The 21,078-nt window shown below is 31.4% G+C and overlaps 1 long non-coding RNA gene across 1 annotated transcript; it reads left to right on the top strand.

The window, feature by feature from the left end:
- Window positions 1–7,833: 7,833 nt before the first annotated feature.
- On the top strand, window positions 7,834–10,026 carry LOC131623739 (uncharacterized). Its single transcript, XR_009290288.1, has 3 exons — window positions 7,834–8,067; window positions 8,141–8,206; window positions 9,478–10,026. It is a non-coding gene; the product is annotated as an uncharacterized LOC131623739 (long non-coding RNA).
- The last annotated feature ends 11,052 nt before the right edge of the window (window positions 10,027–21,078 follow it).

Genomic DNA, 21,078 nt, shown 5'->3' on the forward strand with positions numbered 1-21,078 from the left:
CAACCTCCTCATTGTATAAAACTTCAAAATTTTGGGATAATTTTCCAGCCAGTTCAACTAAATCTGGTTGATCTCCAAAAGCAACACGAACATTGCTACACGTACAATTTAGTGCCCTGCAAGTGTCAAAAAGTAATATATATTGTAAGATTGGCTTGTATATATCAGAAAACATATTAGAGGCAACAATAATACCAACATCTGAAGGTGGAGAAAAACACAAGATAGGGGGTTGAATTGTGTTCTTTATCACTTAAAATTCCCTTTCCTTTTCTTTAACGTCTTTTCTTTCATTTAATCATCTATTGGAATATGCTTTAATGCTGCGGAAGCATGAAGATATATAACTACATAACAAATAAGATGTTCATTTTAACTTCTTAAGGATATCAGAACTTCTGACTTGCTCCGTACAGTTCTGCAGATTAAATCTTGGAAGTTCTAAGTTAAAATGACATGTGCAGAAATTAAAAGACACATTCATTTTTATCCTGGATCACCTTCTAACTAAGGCTACCTCCAGTCCACCTTCTTCCGGTGATTTTCCTCTCAACAGTGGTCTTAATCCACTATAACCAAATCATGATTACAACTGCATGATCCTCTGTCGTGACTAACAACCTGCACAACCAACTGATGTGACTAACCATCTGGACAATGACCCGTTCAGTGATCTCCGCGAGATATAACGTCCATTGACTCAGGCACCCTACACAGTCTATCCACTGTGACTAACCCTGCACAACCAACCTGTTGTGACTAACCCTGCATAGCAAACCCCTATGACTAACTTCTGATAATGAACCGTTCAGGGATCCCAGCAGGATATAACGTTCATCTATCTTCTGGAGATTACAAAAGTGCTTCTTAGCTAAGCAGATAGTCTCCTATTCCCAATACATATGTTTACGACTCACTGACTAGAAGTCACTTCTGGAGCCTAAACAACCTTTCAGAAATTTCTAAGATATAACACATTACGAGCAACAACTCTATGTGTTCTACATTTAAATACAAGAATAAAATGTCTTGCAGTCTTCTTGTCTTTAACTTCTGTGTGAGATCATCTTCTTTTGAAAGCAGATGAAGAGCAGTAGCTCGTTGGATGCTTCTATCTTGATCTTCTTCTTCAAATCTTCTTAAGCCGATTTAGAGCAACAACTCTATTGTTGATTACTTCTGACTTGATCCTTAGCTTCTTCCTAATCAATTTAAGAGCAACAACTCTTATGTAGATTTGCTTCTTTAATTCTTTCCTTCATCATCAACTTTTGATGCATCTTCAGCAAGTGTACTACTCAGCTTTCCTGTGAAGCATACTGCTCATTTAGCAGCAACTGTCTGTCTTCTCTTGAGCTTTTCTTCTAGGAGGCTGATGTTAGTAATGTTCTTGTTCCATCATATACTTCATGTACGTTGTCTCTTGTGTAACTTCTGATACATATCTTCAACATTTCTTCTTTCATATTTTCATGATCAGTTTCTTACAAAAGATTTTCTTCTGAAATATTTCTTGATCTTCACTCTGTAGATGTATTATGGATACATATTTTGATGCTTATTCTGGATGCATACCTCATATGCATATCCATACACATGCTAGAGTGCATGCCTTCCAGTCTGAAGTTTGATATATTTATAGAGCTTGGTATGTTACCATTGGAATCTAGCCATTGAGATTTGTTTGAATATTGCTTTAAACGCTTCGTCTAGATTGAGCCTTTTATGACAAGTGTAGTTCTCGACAGAACCTTATCTTTAACTTGATGATTATAGTGGATGGCGTTTTTCTTTTGGTTAAGCTTGTCTTTCTAATGCGCTGAATGTGGGTTGCTTCTTATTTTCACCTTGGGAATTGTTCCTTTTAAATCATTGCAACTGTTTTGCATGCGATGATGTTTCTAACGGCTCTCCCTTAGATTCTAAGCTCTTTGTATTTGACTTAATTTGTATGCTGAGCTGTAGATTCTTCATTGGTTTGTATATGACTTCTTTTGTTGTTTGCATTTTGAATGTCACTGCCTTGTGTCCTTAGAACTTCTGATACATCTTCTTGCGTGATCTTTCTGAATAAGCTTGTTTTCCAACTTTGCTTGTTTTCTTCTTGTTCTGCTGTCTTTGGCAGTTGATGTGTTCTAAATCAAAACATCTGATGACTGATGTCTCGGCTTTGTTAATCTTCTGAATGTTTGATTCTTCATGTATTCTTTCATATCTGAGCCGGTTTTTGATGTAGTTGTTGTACTTTTTTTCTGATGAATCTTGTATAAGATTTATAACATAGTATCTGCACACTAAATGAAACCATTAGTAATAAAATTGTTACTCACAAAATATATGCTTGTTATCACCAAAACTAGATTCTGAACATAGATTCTCAATCTTGTTCTAACAACATCAAACTTCATTTTGAAATATCAAACCCAACATTTGAGCAACATTAAAACCAAGTAGCAAGCTTCATGAAAACTAACGTTGAGAGCTAAAGCTTTGTCAAAGCTTTCAATAGCATGATCAGGTTCGCCATAATTAAGTTGTGCTCTGCCAACTGTGACCCAAGCCTACAAGGATCAATAATGTTATGCTAGTTTAGACTACTTCCTACAAAAAATTATAGTTTGCAGAGTACTCCCTGGATCCCTCAATAATTTGTCACACTACTTGAAAAAATGAGTGCAAAAACTGTACACATAAATTATAAATATCATCAATATGTAGGTAATGACAAAAGTCATGCAAATAAACTTTCCATGAGATATGTAAATGACGAGTGAAGTACCTCGGCCCACGATGGCTTCAATTCAGTAGCTCCTTTCATGTAGAAACAGCCAATCATCATATTCCAAGTAAAAAAGTCACTAACAAATAAAATCTGATATTGACATAAAATAAATGAAGTTAGCACTTTTCTTCAAATTCCTATAACCATATTCAAGATTCATTTCATTTTACATTCATACATTCATATTATAGTATCATTTTTTGCATCACAGAGTAATGAAACAAACTTAACAAAAAAACAACTCTCTCAAAATCCCTAAACCTTTCTCAATTCACTTCCATTAATCTCCACCTTCTTCCACCACTCTCTTAAAATCCCTCAACCTATCTCAATTTCCAACACTCCTTCAATACTTAGTCTCAGTACAACACTATACAACGCAACAATAACAACAAAACAGAAAGAGAAGCACATGCAGAGCAGAAAGAACACACAGAAAAATACAGAAGAGAAGTAGAGGAATATCACACTAGAAGAAGAAGAAGAAGATCAGAGTAAAAGAAAGAGAAGCAACGCAAACATACCTGGAATTATATTTTGAGCCTCACTGGAGGCTTTGCCATCGCCGACGCGGGTAAGATGTTGCTCTCCCTTCGCGTGTTTTTGATTTTTTTTACACCATAAGGTAGATCTTGCATCAGTGAATCAGTCCCTCATGTGTATTGCTCTGTAGCTTCTTCCATCTCCGTTTAATTTGGTTTTTTAGTTTTCTAGGGTTTCTTGTTTGAGTAGATTTAGGATGAAGGGAATAGAATCTGGGAAAACGAAGCTTGAACGGTGGAGAAACAGAGAACGGCAGAGATAAGTAGAGAACGGTGGAGCAACGACGATCTGAATGGCGGAGAGATTTTTCAGAAAATTCGCGAGTGATTTTTTGTGAGAAAGCCCTTCAGAATTTTAGGGTGTGTTTTATTATTTAGAAATTAATTTCATAAAACGCGTTTTATCTTTCTCTATTTTTTTTACATTCTTTTACCAACGCTTTTTAAAAATCGCTTTCTAAAGCAACCCTTTTAGCAGCGCTTTTCAGAAGCGCTGTCTAAGGTCAGCCTTTTAGCAGCGCTTTTACTCATTTTCGTATACAGTTTCCGTGTTTTATTTTTTATTTTACTTATAGCAGCACTTTTATATAAAAGAGTTGTCTAAGGTGCGTTATCTAAAGGCCTTTTTGGCGTTGTGAGAGGGCTTCTCTTTTCCCCACTCTATACCAGTTTGATCAAACTTGATAAACAAACTAGGTATGTTTTTGTTCTTTATCTTTGTCTTCCTAATGCAATTTACTTATACTACGCGATAGATTAATTTCTCTTGAGATCATTATGTGGTTGTCATTATTCTTTAACCCGCACCTCAAGTTTTTGGTGTGTTTAATCATTCAATTTCACAACAACTGGCACCTACTGTGGGACCAAGGGATTAAGTTTACAAGTGTGCACTATGGTTTCCAAATGGGATATAAATAAAAATTTAGAGACAACGACTTGGAGTTGTGGAATGTGAAATGCAAGCAATCTTAATTAAAAAATTAAGTGGAAGCATGGACCTGTAATGCATTTATGCCAACAATTCTAATACTAGTAGCAAAGACCAAGACAGTGGATATGGTCAAGAGTGCCACTATCTTGATTCTATGAGATAAAGTTCTAAGGGAAGTCACAATGGAGAAAACCACGACAAAGATGTGGGTCAAACTTGTATACAACCAAGTCTTTGGCTCATAGGTTGTGTTTGAAATAATAACTCTACTCATTTCCAAAGATGGATGATAAATATATTTTAAAGTAATTGACAAAATTTATAAGATCATTGATAACTTACAAAATATTAAAGTTAGACTTAATAATGAGAACAAGACTTTACTCTTGTTGAACTCATTATCTAGATCTTTTGTGTATTTCAAGAATGCTCTTCTTTTTGGTAAGGAAGAAGACGTCACCTTAGAGGAGGTTCAATCACTTATAAGAACCAAGGAGAAAACCCAAATGAAAAAGTTGGTGGTTGACAATCTTGGTGAATGTTTGAATGTTTCAAGAAGGATGCATGAAGGTAGAGGATAGCAAAATGGGAAGAAATCTATGTCAAAGTATAAGTTTAAGGGTTTTGATAAGTTGAAGTTTAAAATTTTAGTTGTCATAAAATTGTTCATTTCAATAAGGATTGTCTCGAGTGGGGGAATAAAGGTGATTTTGTTCGAATTGTGGTTGCTTCAGATGAGGATGATTATGGAGTGTTAGTAAAATAGTGGTAACAAGTTTGGAGACGGAGAATAGTTGAGTCGTATATTCTGGAAGTTCTTATCACATGTGTCTAAGGATAAAATACTTCGAGACTTTGAAGTTAAAAGAAAATGGAGTTGTTCGAATTTATAACAACGAAGCCTTCCAAGTTCATGGTATTGGCACCATTATACTCAATATATTTGATAATTATGAATTCATTTTATGGAACAAGGGTTATGTCCGCAAACTTAAGCATAATTTCTTGTCTATAAGCAAGTTCGATGTTTTAGGCTTCACGCTAAAATTGAACATGACAAATTAAAATTTTGCACAGTGCATTGGCTATTGCTCAATGGTATAAAATGTGTGGGCTATATACTTTAAATGTTTCTATTGTTAGAGGTCATGCATCATTGTTTAGCCAAGATTTCAATGACAAAAACAAACTACTACGTTTGAGATTTTGTCATGTTAGTGAAAGAGGTTTGGTTGAGATTGCTAAACAAGGTTAATTGGAAGTAAGAAATAGAACACAAATAAAATTGTATGATCATTACATATCAGGAAAATGATGCAGCCAAAATCACAAAGGAATAACATGTGCTAAACCTAGAATAAGAATACAGGTTTGCAAGCGCAAAACCTGTCCAATAAAACTCTAGAATCCACCAGATAGAGAAAATACTGAATTTTATAGTATCAAAAGGTAATCCCTAGTGGTCCTGCCAAAAGTATTTAAATACATAAACAAAGAAACTCTAATGGGATTTTATTCAAAACAAAAATAAATAAAACAGAAAAGTGCATAAAATAGTAAAATGCTCTTTGAGCCTAAAATAAATTTGTGAGTCGATTCTTATTCGGAAAGGTATAATACTACTGATTCTGAAATCGGAAACCAAACTTGCAAAAATCTTACTGAACCTTTCTGACTTGTGAATTCCTCTTTGATACGTGCATCCAGCCATCTTACACTAGTCTCCCCACCTCTAAAGAATCCGACCCCGAGCTCTCTTCTTGATAAAGAGTCTCATCTACTTGATACTCATGAATGTCAACAGCATTAAAAGTATTGAATATATTCATGAAAGCTGATAGATCTACCACATAAGCATTATCATTGATCTTCTGGGTCACTTTGAACGGGCCATACTTGTGTGGTTGTAACTTGCGGTAAGTACAACTGAAAACCTCTCCTTAAGCAGAAACACGATCATATCGTCTTCAACACAGTAAAATTTAACTTTCATGCGTCTACCTCGCATAGGAGACAAATCATTTGGTAGTTTATTTACAGTCAGCTCCTTGAAATCGTTTAGGATCCCTAACACTTCTTCTGGATTTTTTATTTCCTTTTTTATAACACTCACCAGCCCTGCAATCACCAATAGAATAATAATTCAGTTTCTTTAACAGCCTCATCAAGCTCTTTTTTACTCTGCATCATAACCAAGAAACTAGACTTCTTTCCTTCTAGATTCCTATTAAAGTGGAAAACAGGTGGCATAACAATTTATGTGTGTCCCGTGTAAGCATCATCACGTTATCATGTCCTCTATAAGTGATATCTTTATCAAAACTTCAAGGCCGACCAAGTAGAATATGACAAATATCCATATCAAGAACATCACAATGTACCTCTTCTCTATAATGCTTTTCGATGGAGATAACAACGCTATAGGATAATGTTGCTCAAACTTGGGAGCCCTTACTTAGCCAAACGAGGGTGTATGGGTTCTCACAGGTTTCAATGGACAACTTCAAATAATCTACCAATTTTTGTGACACAAGATTCTCTATGCTTCCACTGTGGCTGGACAACAGGTCGGATTGGGAGGTTTTGGGCCCAAAAATCTCACCCAACCCAAACCACGAGTGAGATATGTAGGCCCATTTTCAAACGGCTTGGATGAGTTGTGTTATAGCGGATCCCAACTTAATTCAAACAGTTTCGTCGGGTTATTCGTCTGATTTTGTTTTAGAGCTCAATAACCGTTTTGAGCATTTATATACAAATTAAAATAATTTATATACAAATTAAAGCATAAAAGAATACAAAGTTTGCAATAGAATAATGAAAATTTCATGAATTCAGCAGGTATACATAGACTAAAGTAGATTCAGAGAGATTATTGCTCTATATAAATCCTTCACATGACCCCATTTTGGTTGCCTCAACAATCCTTCATAAAGAAAAAACAATTCCTCCATGATACTGAAATGAACAAAACAAAAAGCCAAGTTCAATATATAAAAACAATGCCTCAACAGTTACACATTAAATTCAATAAATAATGAAGTTATCATGTAATAATTGATAAACAATCCCATTTTTTTTATAAATCTTGCAAGCATAAAAGAGGAACTGCACCAAATTCAGAAATGGCAAGATTCATCTAAACTTACAATATGATCAGGAACATCATCTTGCTTTTATAATATCCACTGAAATCGCATAGTCATATATGTTGCACATTTTGTATAGGATTTACCAGGAGCACCAATTTCATACTCCATAGGTTCATATTCATTTTCAATCTATACAGAGTTAAAGTTATAATGAATAAATAAAACCTATCAAATTTTATAAAAACAAGGTTGGGTTAATTAGAAAACAAGTAGTATATTTAATTTACTTGTGTAGCATATCTACAATATAAGAAAATAGATTGTTCTGGAAAGTACCTAATTGCCCTGCTGTTCAAATAAGCTGCCACGTGTATGCTTTTAGCTTTCATCTTTGCCTTTTCTTCAATTTGTTTATTTGCAGGTTTGGAAAAAATATATGTTATTATATCATTTAATTTTAAATAAAATACTCTAAATCTTTTACTGAACCACTTTTCCATTTTACCTTTTCAATGAACACTTTTTTCATTTTCACATTCTCTCTCTTCATTTTCTTCTTCACTGTTTCTCCAATAGCCTCTCTCTTCCTCTTCTACTTTCTTCTCTCTTGTGTTGCCTGAATCTTCCTCTTCTTTTTTCTCCCATATTCCTTTTCTTCAACGCTGGCTACATGGTTCTGCGAGAATTTTTAGAGATCTACAATCAAATTTTTTCAAGGTAAATAATTAGCTATGATAGATATTGGTTTTATTGAGATTTAAGGTAATATTTGTTCTTCTTTGTTTTTCAGGTTATTTCAAGTTCGATTTCCAAGTTTTTAAATTTCTTCGTCGTCAACAACAACAAAGGTTTGAAGGTAAAGGAGTAAGATATGATTATGTGAGAAAACAAAATAACCAGGAAACTTAGGGTTTTGATTTTGTTAGTTTTTATAATGAAAAGGGGATAATTTGTACTTAGGGTTTTTAGAATAGAAATTGAGTTTGATGTTTTTGAGTGATGGTAGATTGCAAGAATATCAAAACCCTCTCCATTTGATTTTTAACTTTGTTCTTCTTTTTTTTCTTTTCAGATTATTCAAGTTTGATGTTCAGGTTTCTAAGTTTTTACCTTTTTTTTCAACAATCATGTGAAAATGAAATCTTTAAGCCCTTTTGTTCCATTTCATTAATATTTTTTTTATGATTTTTCAGATCTGGACTAATAGGCAATTTTTGATGTCTCTTCCTTTATCAACCTTAACCAATCTATTTATTCCTCTAAACCAAAAATCATTTGCTTTTTGTATTTATTCTTTAAACAAATCTGGTTTTTTATGTCTGATTTTTATTTTAGTTTCTTTTGAAGTTTTAGAAATATTTTTTGATTTATACTTTTTCAATTTATTGTATGAAAAAGTTGAGTTTTTACAATTTATGTTCCATCAACTATGTAAAAATGCAATCTTTAAAATCTTTTATCACAAGTTTTAGTTTAAGGTTCCAAAAAGCCATATTCATTATTGTGGTAGTGATATTTCATAATTATTTTGAATTAAAAACAACAAACAATGAATTCAAATTTTTATGATCTCAAGAAACAACAAAATTCATTTTCAAGATCACAACTTTTTTTAAAATACATTCTGATTTTTAAGATTACTACAATTGCAATTTCAGCACATGTTCTTCTTCAACTCCTATCAATACTCATTTATAACTTTATAATCTTTTTCTTCTCTTATTCAAATTTTTTAAGTAAGCATTTAAAATTTTTGGTATGTATTTAATTTGAATGGTGTGATTCTCATATGCATTTAAGGAGAATATCTTAAAGTGTAAAAGAATTACTATTTTTTAAAATCATCACTATTTGTGTTTTTTTTTTATCTGTCAATAAAAAACTATTTTGTTTTTTTAAGGACAAAATATATTTGATGAATTTTTTATTTTTTTTTCAATTTATTTTTTTCTGATTATATTTTTGTTGAATTTGCTTTTATATGAAATGTCTATATATTTTTTTTAGAGATAATTTTAATTATTTCAAGTAAGTATATAATTAGATGAAAAAATTATGTATGAGAATGAAATTTTTTTGCTATTTTTTTGAATTTTTTACTATACAATATAATTTTCTCTTCTTTAGTGCTTATTGATTATGGAGGTGTTAGGTGGAGAAGTGGAATCAGATTTGACAATTCTCTTACAATAATTGTATTTCTCCCTTTCAATTTAATATTTAATAGTACTTAGAAAACTTTCCACACATAGCCCCTATCAAATTACTATGCTATAACTAGACTATATCTACTACTGCACTACTTTTTTTCCTTTTCAATAAGGATAATATAATAAATACCTATTTACAATAGTATCTAAGATAAACTATATTGTTGTATATGATTCTCTTTCTATTTTTTAAATAAATATGCTTTACTTGCAATTACTAATAAATTTATAAACTTTTGTTTTATATTTAATTTTAATTAATAATTTTAATTATTAATTAATTAGAGGAGTAAAGCCTTTTCTATGACAGAAAAAAGTATTAACTAATAAAAAATAATTACAATTATCAATTTTATTTTATTATAATTAATTAATTTATGATTATTATAATGACGTATATATGATCGTTGAAACACTAAAAATGTATTAATAGTAAATGTAACATTTTGCCTTTCAACATAACATATACTACATCATATGGATAATTTATGAATGATGCATTACCTACTTTTGTCCTCTAAATTTAACTAAATTAAATATAACTCTCACATGTTTTTTTATAATATTAAAGCAATGGTAGAATTGTAGGCAGAATTAGTCATAGACTCGTAGATACCTAAGTGACTAAAGTAACATTTTTTTCTCACTCCATATATTGTGCAAGAATATGAAACATATTCTACCAATGGAGCATGCAAAGATATTTCACCTTTCATTTATATTCCCAATACAACTTTCTCTAACCCCATACTCAACCTTTTCAATCAAATATTTTAATTAATTAAATTCAAATACTTATATTACTCTACCTTCTACATTTTATGAGGGAAATAATTAAAATATTTATTTTAATAATACTTAAAACAATTTACTTTATCTTTCAATGATAAATATGGCATCTTTCTCATTACCAAATTTCATAAATTTCATAAAGTTAGTTTTATTTGTATTACTTGAACATGGAAATGCATGATCTTCTACTATTATAGTTTCTGATATATAAACATGTTTTCTTTTCAGGGGGACTCATACATGTCATAGTTTATAAAGATTGAGTTTATTTTCTTACCCAAAATGAATTTCAAGATGGAGAAATACTTAGGTTTACTTTTCATAAAATTTCATGAAAGAGAATAATTGGTGTTGTAAAAGTTATATTTTAATAATTATATATTAACCTACAAGATTATATTAACTTAAAATTAATTGATTTTTATTACTATTATTGTTTGTAATCATTTTATAACAACTATTGAAAAATATCATTATAAAAATTAAAGAAAAAAAAGGAAAAAAGTAAATAGAAATTGATGGAGTATTTATTATTGATTAAGATGAGGGTAGAAAAATAAATGAGCGTTTGAAAATAAAGTACCAGTAGAGAAAGTATAGAGGTGCAGAAATGATGTACTTTATCAGATGATTGTATGAGTGGATATGTCTTTTCCATCAAATTTAATGAATAGATATTCTGCAGGGTTTTTAGGCTTTTTTCCACAATAGTAGTTGTGCTTATTTTACTATGTGACGCATTTTTTTAATAGAATAAGTGATTGTGATTTCTCATAGAAGAATAATTAATGCACTTTACAGTTTCAATATATCTTTTTATTATAATATTTATAAGAATAAAAAATTACTAAAATAACATAGATATACAATGTTAATTTCTTTGATTTACCCAAGACCCAAACATAACCTTTCAAATTATATTTATTTCTTCGATAACCATGATATGAAACAACAAAACACAACAATCTAATCTATACTTTTTTTAACAAGTTATATTTTTTTCCACCAAGGCAATTAAGATTGTTATAATCTTATTAATTAATGTTTTAAAGTAATAGATACCCTAAATGATTAATTAGTAAAGATATTTTTTTAAGTAATTGTAGAGAATGACTAGATATTAATAAATACACGTGCATCAAATTATTTTTTTATTAATTATATATTCATTTATTAAATTCTCACGGGTACCAGACATTTTTTTATTAAAACATTTACATCTGAAATAAATGTGTGTCTCGTACTAGAACCCGTGAAAAATATAAAAAGAATGAAAAGAAAAATATTATATAAAAAAAGAAAATGATGATATAAAAACAAAGTATGTTGAATAACAATATGATAACTAATTGATAGAAATTAATGTTGTGTTAAATAATATTTAAGATATAATAATAATAAAACTAAAAGGAGTGTCAATAAAACCGAAAATTCTCAACTTAATAAAGATTGATACAATTAAATTGAATTAAATACCCTAATATTGTATGGTATAGAGATATGAAAAAAAATCATGAATCATAAATATTATTTAATTAAGGTCATATTAAACTGAAAATTCTCAACATAATGAAGATTTGATCAAATATTATAAAAAATATCTTTTTCCTGCATGTTTATAAATGATCTATCTATAGGAAATAAAAAGTTATTAAATAATGAATAAATATATTTTTAACTATCTTAAAAATATTAAATATGTAATAATTTGAAATTAAAAAAATCATATTAATGAAAATTAAGTTATATTTGTGAATATAGAAATATAAAGAAAATAATTCAATATTATATATATATATATATATATATATATATATATATATATATATATATATATATATATATATATATATATATATATATATATATATATATATATATATATATATATATATATATATATATATATACACCGGGTTAGCATTTTCAAACAAATTCATACATAACATCTCTCGCGCGTTTCTTAAATTAAAGGCATATAATGTTATCAGCAATGTGTTTTCTGTGCAGTTGAATAATTAAATGACTCTCACATATTTTTCTATACATTTAATTATTATTTTTTCACGGGTACCAGATATTTTCTATACATTTAATTATTATTTTTTCACGGGTGCCATACATTTTTCTATACATTTAATTATTATTTTTTACGGGTTACAGACATTTTTCTATACATTTAATTATTACTTTTTCACGGATACCAGACATTTTTCTATACATTTAATTATTACTTTTTCACGGGTACTAGCCATTTTTCTATACATTTAATTATTATTTTTTCACGGGTACGAGACATTTTTCTATACATTTAATTATCATTTTTTCACGGGTACCAAACATTTTTCTATACATTTAATTATTATTTTTTCACGAGTACTAGACATTTTTCTATACATTTAATTATTATTTCTTCACAGGTACCAGACATTTTTCTATACATTTAACTATTATTTTTTCACAGGTACCAGACATTTTTCTATACATTTAATTATTATTTTTTGACAGGTACCAGACATATTTTTCTATTAAAAAATATACATCTAAAACAAATGCGCGTCCCATACCAGAACCCGTGCGAACGCACGGGTTTGTTACTAGTTTAATCTTACATAATTTACAAGTAGATGATGATTTGACACGAGGGCACCCTTTATGGAAAGACATTCATATAGTACTATTACACACCAAATTAAACCAAAATTTTCATTTGTAGTTGATCTCAAATAAATAATTCTGCTCATTAAAATGGTAAGGGATGTTTTTTGGATCTGATTCTTCCTCTCATTTGGAGAAACCTCTGCAGTGATTTTTTTCATGGAAAGTGAAGTTCTAGGGCTATACCAAGTTAGTAAATAACTAAATATTGCTGGTGAAAATGGCTCTGATAATGATCCAGTTCTCACTCTTTCCTCCATTTCTTTATTAGCAAGCATTAAAATCGAATTGGCCTGCATCCAATTCATATTACCCCACTTAATTCCTATTTTAATTCAAATAATTGTTGACTATAAGTCTTGTGATCATAATACAATATGTGAAAATTCAATTGCTATAATATAAGTGGGTCAAGCTATAACATAATGAAGATTTTATTATTTATTGAGAAAAATATAGACAACAAAATGGTAGAACAAGATTTAATTTTGCATTCAATCTTTAAGTTTTGATGATCTTAATACATATATTTATATGGAAAAAATTTGTACTCTAATAGTTTCGTAAGTGTGCAGATTAACTATTTTGGCTGATTAGGATTGTTGTCTAGATAATCATTAGAATCAGCATCATCGCACATTAGAAGAACTATTCATCTCAATTCTGAAGTGACATCAGCAGTTTTGAAGAATGTCGAATGACTCATTAGAAAAAGATTTACAAACGCTTTGAAGCTAAGCGACTACTCAAGAACAGATTTCAGTTCAGATACACTTCTTGCTTCCATTTCAAAAATCAGAAAACATCGTTAAGATAGGCTGCTGCTTTCAACTCTGAAGATTTCTTTATGAATCTGAAGAATAGTTTCTCTTGGAACGCCTACGATACTTGATATCTTCAGTAATCTCTCCACTTTAGATGAGAAGTACATCTAAAATGAAGGATGATCAGAAACTTGCAAAAGAAGCAACATGGTACAACCGTACATCACCTTTTCCACTTTTGCAGGATGTATTGTACAATTCCATCTTTTGTGTGCTCACTGTTCCCCAAGACCTTTTGGAGCCGTTACACCAAGGAAATCTTTGTTCGTGTCCTTTCTCAACGGTCATCTTTTCATGGGACTATATATATTAGACACTCTCATTTAAAGAAGCTGCCGATTAACAACGCTACTCAAGCTATATTTTTCAAACTCAACTAATAAACTTCAAAGAGAGAAAGAAATATCTTAGAGAACCTGCACTAAACACTCCATTGTGAGAAATATAGTTTCTAATAATCTGTAAGAACACAAGAGTTGTTGCTCATAGATTGTGTTGACATTTGAGCTGAACTGTTTATGTTTCAATCTGCTTTTTAGAAGCAATATATTGTAAACATTTCCATTTGTAAATCTATTGAGATTTTTATTCCTCAAGTGACTAGGTTGTTAGCCTGTATACTTGAGAGGGCTAAGGTGTCTTTCTAGACTCTTAGAGGTTCTTTGTAACATTTCAAGATTAATGGATTAAGTCATTTTCTAAGGCGAAATCACCTTGGAGGGTGGATAGGATTAGCCTTTTCTAAGGTGAACCTAGATAACCAAAAGTGTTCTTTGTCTTCTCCCTTTGAACTATCTCACTAACTACTTGAAACTTTTTTCAACATAATTAAATTTTTTAGAAAGTTCAATTCAAACCCCCCTTTCTTGTGTTTTTCTCAACCTTCCCAAAGCTGTGTCCAATTTTTCTAGTAAACAAATGTGTGTGAAAAGTATTTGCAAATTTGGCCAACTATCACTTCTAAGGAGGACAGTTCAAATATAAACCACCACATACAGCTTTTTAAGTCTTTGTTTATTTAGCTAACATTAATTATATATATTTATCATAAATGAATCTAATTTACCAAATAAAATGTAGAGAGAAAATATGTATACCCAAAGAACAAAAGGTGGAAGATATGATCATACAGGGAACATCAAAGAACATGAAAAATAAATCCAACATTTGCTCTGTCTGAAGTATACAGAGATAGATCAAAGAACATGAAAAGGAAAATAAAAAACAAAAAGATAAATTGTTAGAGATCTAAATAAACAAATCTAAAAATTAATAACTACAAATATGAAATGGAACACCAAAATAAAATACAAAATGGTAAAAAAAATCCAAATAAATACAAAAGAAGAAGGAGGGATGTGAAAGGATCAAGAAGATGATAGATTGTTAACTTGAAAAAGAAAAAAAGTAAATAAACAACAGTCAGAATACAAAAATAATAATAATAATAATAATAATAATAATAATAATAATAGAGGGTAAAGTTGAAAAACCCTAAAATAGAAAATCTAAAAATTGCAAGATTCTATAATAAAAGAAAAAGACTAACCTTATAACAGGAAGAAACGATAAATCATGAAGATGATGGCTATTGTAAGCCTCTTTTCTCGTGTGTGATGAAGATAGATTAAGTGATTGTAAAGCAAGTTAAGCTTCCCTCTCTGGCGACGCTAATGAAGTGTTTTAGGGTTTCTTTGATTGAGGATCATTATTTGAGAGAATAAAGAATGAATATCCTATATTGCTTCTTTAAACTAAAATGCATTTATGAATGATAGTGTAATATTAGTTTTGGATCTGGCGGGTGCGGATATTGTCAGTGTTTTTTTTAGAAACTGAACTTGCCCGCTGCAATCCATTTTGGGCCGCACTGTTAGGCCTATTCAAGCGTTGACCCATTTAAAACCATTCAACTAGGTTTTCTTTTTTAGGGTTTATGGTTTAGGGCATGTTCAACCGTTGACCCATTTAAAATCATTCAACTGCTTCTTATGCTGTTCTTCATCTATAGATGCTAGTAAAATTCTTTGCAACATAAAACTTACACTCTTATCATATTCTTACTCTACAAACTCAACCCATACATATTCATCATTCTCAACTGCATGTTTCACTCTTTCCTCTTCCCTTTCTTCCTCATTAGCAGTGAACCAGTGACTCTCCTTGTTTTGATAAACTTTTGATCCATCACCTCTTCCATTATAATGATAACACATGTTTTTAGTGGTTTTGTATATGGATTATTCTTCCTCTAGAATGGTGTTTTACCCTTCTACACACCGCTAGGGATGCTATCTCCCTTATTCTTCGGGTTGGAATCCCTGGTTGTGGCACTCTTTTCCTTGTCACCTACAGATTCAAAGTTACTTTGGGGAAAATACCTAAAAGATGAGAAATTTTGAGGGGATTTCTCTATCAATTCTTCCTTCAAAGCTAGATTAGATTCCTTATCCATGGTCCCTACAGTATGCAAACCCATCTTCTCCTGCAAAGATTCCTTTAAGCCATTAATGTATTGAGCAACATTCTGGGTCTCGAATTCTCCTAGTTCATTATGCTTAAAGAAACACAAGAACTCAGTTATGTATTTTATTATGGTTTTCTTTCCATAATCACACTTAATATACATCTTATAAATAATTTTCTGTTAATCATACAATAAAAACCACTCCAGCATCAATTGTTTCATTCTTTGCCAAGATTTGACTAGTCCATTTATTTGCCTATGCCTTTGACCTACAAGCTTATCCCACCAGAAAGAAGAAATACTCTTCAATCTGATCACCACCATCTTAAATTTCCTATTCTCATGGATGCCCAAGACGTCGAAGAATCTGTTAATGTGGATCTTCTAATCCATAAACTTCATCACTCCTATCATTCTGTGGAAAAATCGAATATCAACCTTTACTCAATAATCATGGTTATGTCAAACCCCATGATCAACTGTCTCTTCCTCATCAGATTATTCTTCTTCATAATTCGAATTTCATAAATAATAACACGATTATTTCCAACCCGTGGAACCCTGATTGGTTCCCTTCTCTTGTCTCTTCACCGGTGCCCTTTGTTGTTGGCATTGTTCATATGAGTAGTTCAAGTTTCCATATGTTCAGTTAAAGTAGTTAGAACCATAATAAAAGTCGCGGTAATTCTCTCATGACCTGCTCTGATCACCGGTTTATCTCCCATGGGTGATCAAGTTATGAAAAGAAATAGAAGAATACATGCCCTGATGCCACCTAACGCACTCGGAATCACAAAGGCATAACAAGCGCTAAAACTAGAATGAGAATATAGGTTTACAAGTGCAACACCTATCATATAAAACTCTGAAATCCACAAGATAAAGAAAATATTGAATTTCATTATTTACAATGGTAATACGTGATGGTTACACCAAAATTGTTTAAATACAAAAACAAAAAAAATGCTAATGAGCTTTTAATCAAAATAGAAATAAATAAAACACAATAATGCATAAAATAGTAAAATGCTCTTTTGGGCTTAAAGCATAATAGTGAACTGATTCCCTATTCGGAAAGGTATAATACTACTCATTATAACATCGGAGGTCAAACTTACATAAATCCTGCCGAACCTTTTTAACGCGCGACTTCCTCTTTGATTCATGCAACAAGGCTTGCTACATCAGAAAGCAATACATGATGGAGTTTGGGAAAGGTATGTATAATTTTAGTATATTGTTTGAGTATATCCACTTATATTTTTGGGGTCCTACAATAGTGGAAACTCATGAGGGTGTTTTTATTTTCTCACTATTATTGATATTTTTTTAAAAGAGCCTGACTTCATATTTTGAAAAATAAAATTGACACATTTGAAAATGTCAAGGAATACCATACTTTTATAGTGTTATGTTTTTTACAGGGCCCTAATGAGGGGTAGCTTACAAGGAAGGCAACTAAGGAGGTGAGAGGCGAGGTACCCAGAAATTTGCCCATCTTATTTCTCCTATTAAATTCAAATCAAGGTACAAAGCTCGAAGACACCCTCTCCTAAACAAGGCTCAAAGATTTAGGGTTTTGTTGTTCTGAAGGAAAATCAATGAACCAAAGGCTCCAAAGCATCCCATATGGTCTATGATACCCCACATTATTTCCATGACAAATCTCAGGTCTCAATTCAAAAGATTGACCACTCAATTGCTCAGAAAGTCAACAGTCGACTGGTTTGACCTAAAAGTCAACTGTGGTCAAAGTACAGTCAAAACTCCTGATTTTTTTGTCAACATCCTCATATTGAAGTATCATTCACCATTTGATCAAGAATTGATCATGGTTCATCAAGGAAAGATCAGAAATCAACAAATTCCAAAAGTTTCTAAATTAGGGTTTTTAAGGAGAAAATCAACCCAACTTTGACCAGCCATAACTTCCACACGGAACATCAGAAATTTCCCATCCAAAGCTCATTTTGAAGGAAATTGAATTCTCTACAATTTTTTCTCTCACAAGCCAAGGCCAAAAATGCACCATTTGGGAGATATGAGCCAAAACATTACAGGTCCTAATAATGGATCGCAAAAAGTCATATTTTCTCAAAGCTCATAACTTGAACATGGTAAGCTCAATTGAGATGAAACCAAAAGGAGGCTTTAGAGGACATCTTGAGCTTTCCAAAAAGTCCTAGAGTACCTCCATACAATAAAAATTGAGAGAGCTATCACTTGTTAAAGTTGGTCAATTTTGGAGAAATGCACAAAAGTCAATGTGAGCAAAATGGACTTTTTGGATCAATGGACCTAAAATATGGATTTGAAACATGTCTATGGGCTTTATATGGACCCTTAAACTAATTATTTTATTTTTATAAGATTTATTTTATTTATTTGAATTTTAATTCATTTAAATATGAATAAATCATATAAATGTGAAATATTAGTTTTTAATCAAAGATTCGATTTCCCATCAATTTTAATCAGTCAAAAGAGGCCCAAGGATCAATTGATATTTACTTTATTATTTTATTTCACTTATTTTGAATTTATTTATTTAAATTCAATTTAAATCAAATAAAATCAAAATAAATCATAGCTTGATGCTTAAGAATCATGTGATTAATTCCAAATATTCTAATCAATCCAAAATCATCTTGATGACACGTGAGAATAAGGGCAAAATAGAATTGGAGTTCAAAAGAGAAATATTTTATGAAAATCAATCAAATCTCCTCCAATCTTTTCTCTTGCAAATCAAGCCAAGAATTAACCCTAATAAGGTCTTCTATATAAGAGCAACACATTCAGAATAGAGGGGGACGAAACCCTAGCCTCAAGAGACTTCTTCAAAACTCCAAAAATTCCATAAACAAGGATTCTTTTCGTTTTCAGATTTCCAGCCGTGATCAGTTCCAACCAAGCACTCCAATCTCTTCCTGAGGTGATTTAGAGTAAGTGTGGGGCGATGCATGACTCCCATGTTGCGTAAACACCATGATCATGCTTGTTCATATTCATCCGTTTCTTTTGTTTTCGTTTTCCATGTTTCGATGAGTTTTAATTTGGTTTGATGCTTTTAATGTGTTTATAGTGACATTTAGAACAGGTTTGACGCATAATACGAAAGCTTTGAGCCTTGTATGGAGAAACACCATAGCCAGGGCTTTAAGCTTAGGTGTTCTCGTACGCCATTTTCTAGACTATTTCCGGCCCAAAAGACCTCACCATTAGATTCATAGAAGCCTATTTCGTTGATCTGGGCTCTTGGTGTTTCGTGTTTGATTGTTTTTCGCAGGTGCCGAATCGTAGCAAGGGGGAAGAAAAACCTGCGGAAAATCCGCAGGTAAATCCATAGCTGCGTCCGCAGAAAAATCTGAAGGTCCCTTGGATGAAGATGATGAACAGGAGCGATTCCTCTTGGCTGTACGCGTGGAAAACCCTTAGTGGGTAGTCAACCAATCCAAACATCTCTCCAATCATGATTGGTCGGTCAAACAGTCTACTATCCATTGGGCATATGTGATTGGCTGCGCGCGTGGTGGTGGACCCTAGTTTGACTATCTCTTTCAATTTAACATTTATGTTTTTGTTTTCCTATTTATTATATGATGTTCACACTTTTAGCAACAGAACAACTCAGTGCAGCTGGCGTTGGAGAAACTCGTGACACTTAAGACAGGGGTTCGATCCGCAGGCCCCTCTGTATTTTTATTAAATTGATTTGTTTTCAGATCCCGTACCGCAGCCTCCCACGCGCATGCCATACGCCATCAGCCATCAACCGTTGGATCATCACAAAGCCAGATCTGAAGGTCCCAGCGCGCAGCCTCACGGTGTACCCCTAGAATGCTACCACACTAGATCCAACGCCCCAGGTTTCTTCTTCCCTTTTTCTTCAGAGTTTGTTTTTTTGCTTTCTTCCTTTCTTTGTTTTTATTTTATTTAAGCCAATTAATTAATAATTAGATTAACACAATAACTAATTTAATTTATTTTTATGTTTTTCTCTTAAATTAATTAACTAGTTAATTAGGTTAAAATAATTAGTAATTAGAATTAGTTTTTTTTAATTGGTTAACTTTAATTTAGATATTAGGTTTTAATTAATTTTAGGCTAATAATTTTAGGTTTAATAATTTTAATTAATTTTAGGTTTACTGATTTTAATTAATTCGGGTTTTAATGATAATTATTTATTTTAGGTTTTATCACTAACCTTTGCCCTTAACCCTAAAAAATCATTGTTTGGTAGGTGTTGTCCATTAATTTAGTGTGTTGAGTTTTCTCATAAAACATTCATTCCCTAAAAATCTTGCCTTTTTCAGAATTTCTTTTATTTCAATGCCTTTTATTTGCCACAAAAAGTTTTCTACCTTTCTTTTCTTCAATTTTCAGGGTTGGCCAGTATCTTCCGACTACGCGCCATATCAGATCAAAAGCTAAGTCCCGATTCTTTATTTATTTATTTATTTTAATAGTTGTTTCTTTGCCTTACAAAATAAAATTAGGGTTTAACTTCAAAAGTCAATGAACTCGTCCTACACTCACCCCTTTGTGTTTGTTTTCTTTTTTCCTAATTTTCAGGGTTGGCCAACCGTCAAAGCTCTATAGTCGGTAACCCTAAAACCTATCTGGTTTACAGTCTTAATTATTATTTATGTCAGACCTATTGCATTGCTGGTCCGCTGGTTTCTTTTTCCCCTTCCCCATATTTTTGTAACTGCTTCGAGGCTGTATTGTTTGGCCTTGAAGGCACTTAACCTGTTCATTATATTATCGTGTG

The sequence above is a fragment of the Vicia villosa genome, linkage group LG1 (assembly GCF_029867415.1).
Source record: "Vicia villosa cultivar HV-30 ecotype Madison, WI linkage group LG1, Vvil1.0, whole genome shotgun sequence".
NCBI classification, from domain to species: domain Eukaryota; kingdom Viridiplantae; phylum Streptophyta; class Magnoliopsida; order Fabales; family Fabaceae; genus Vicia; species Vicia villosa.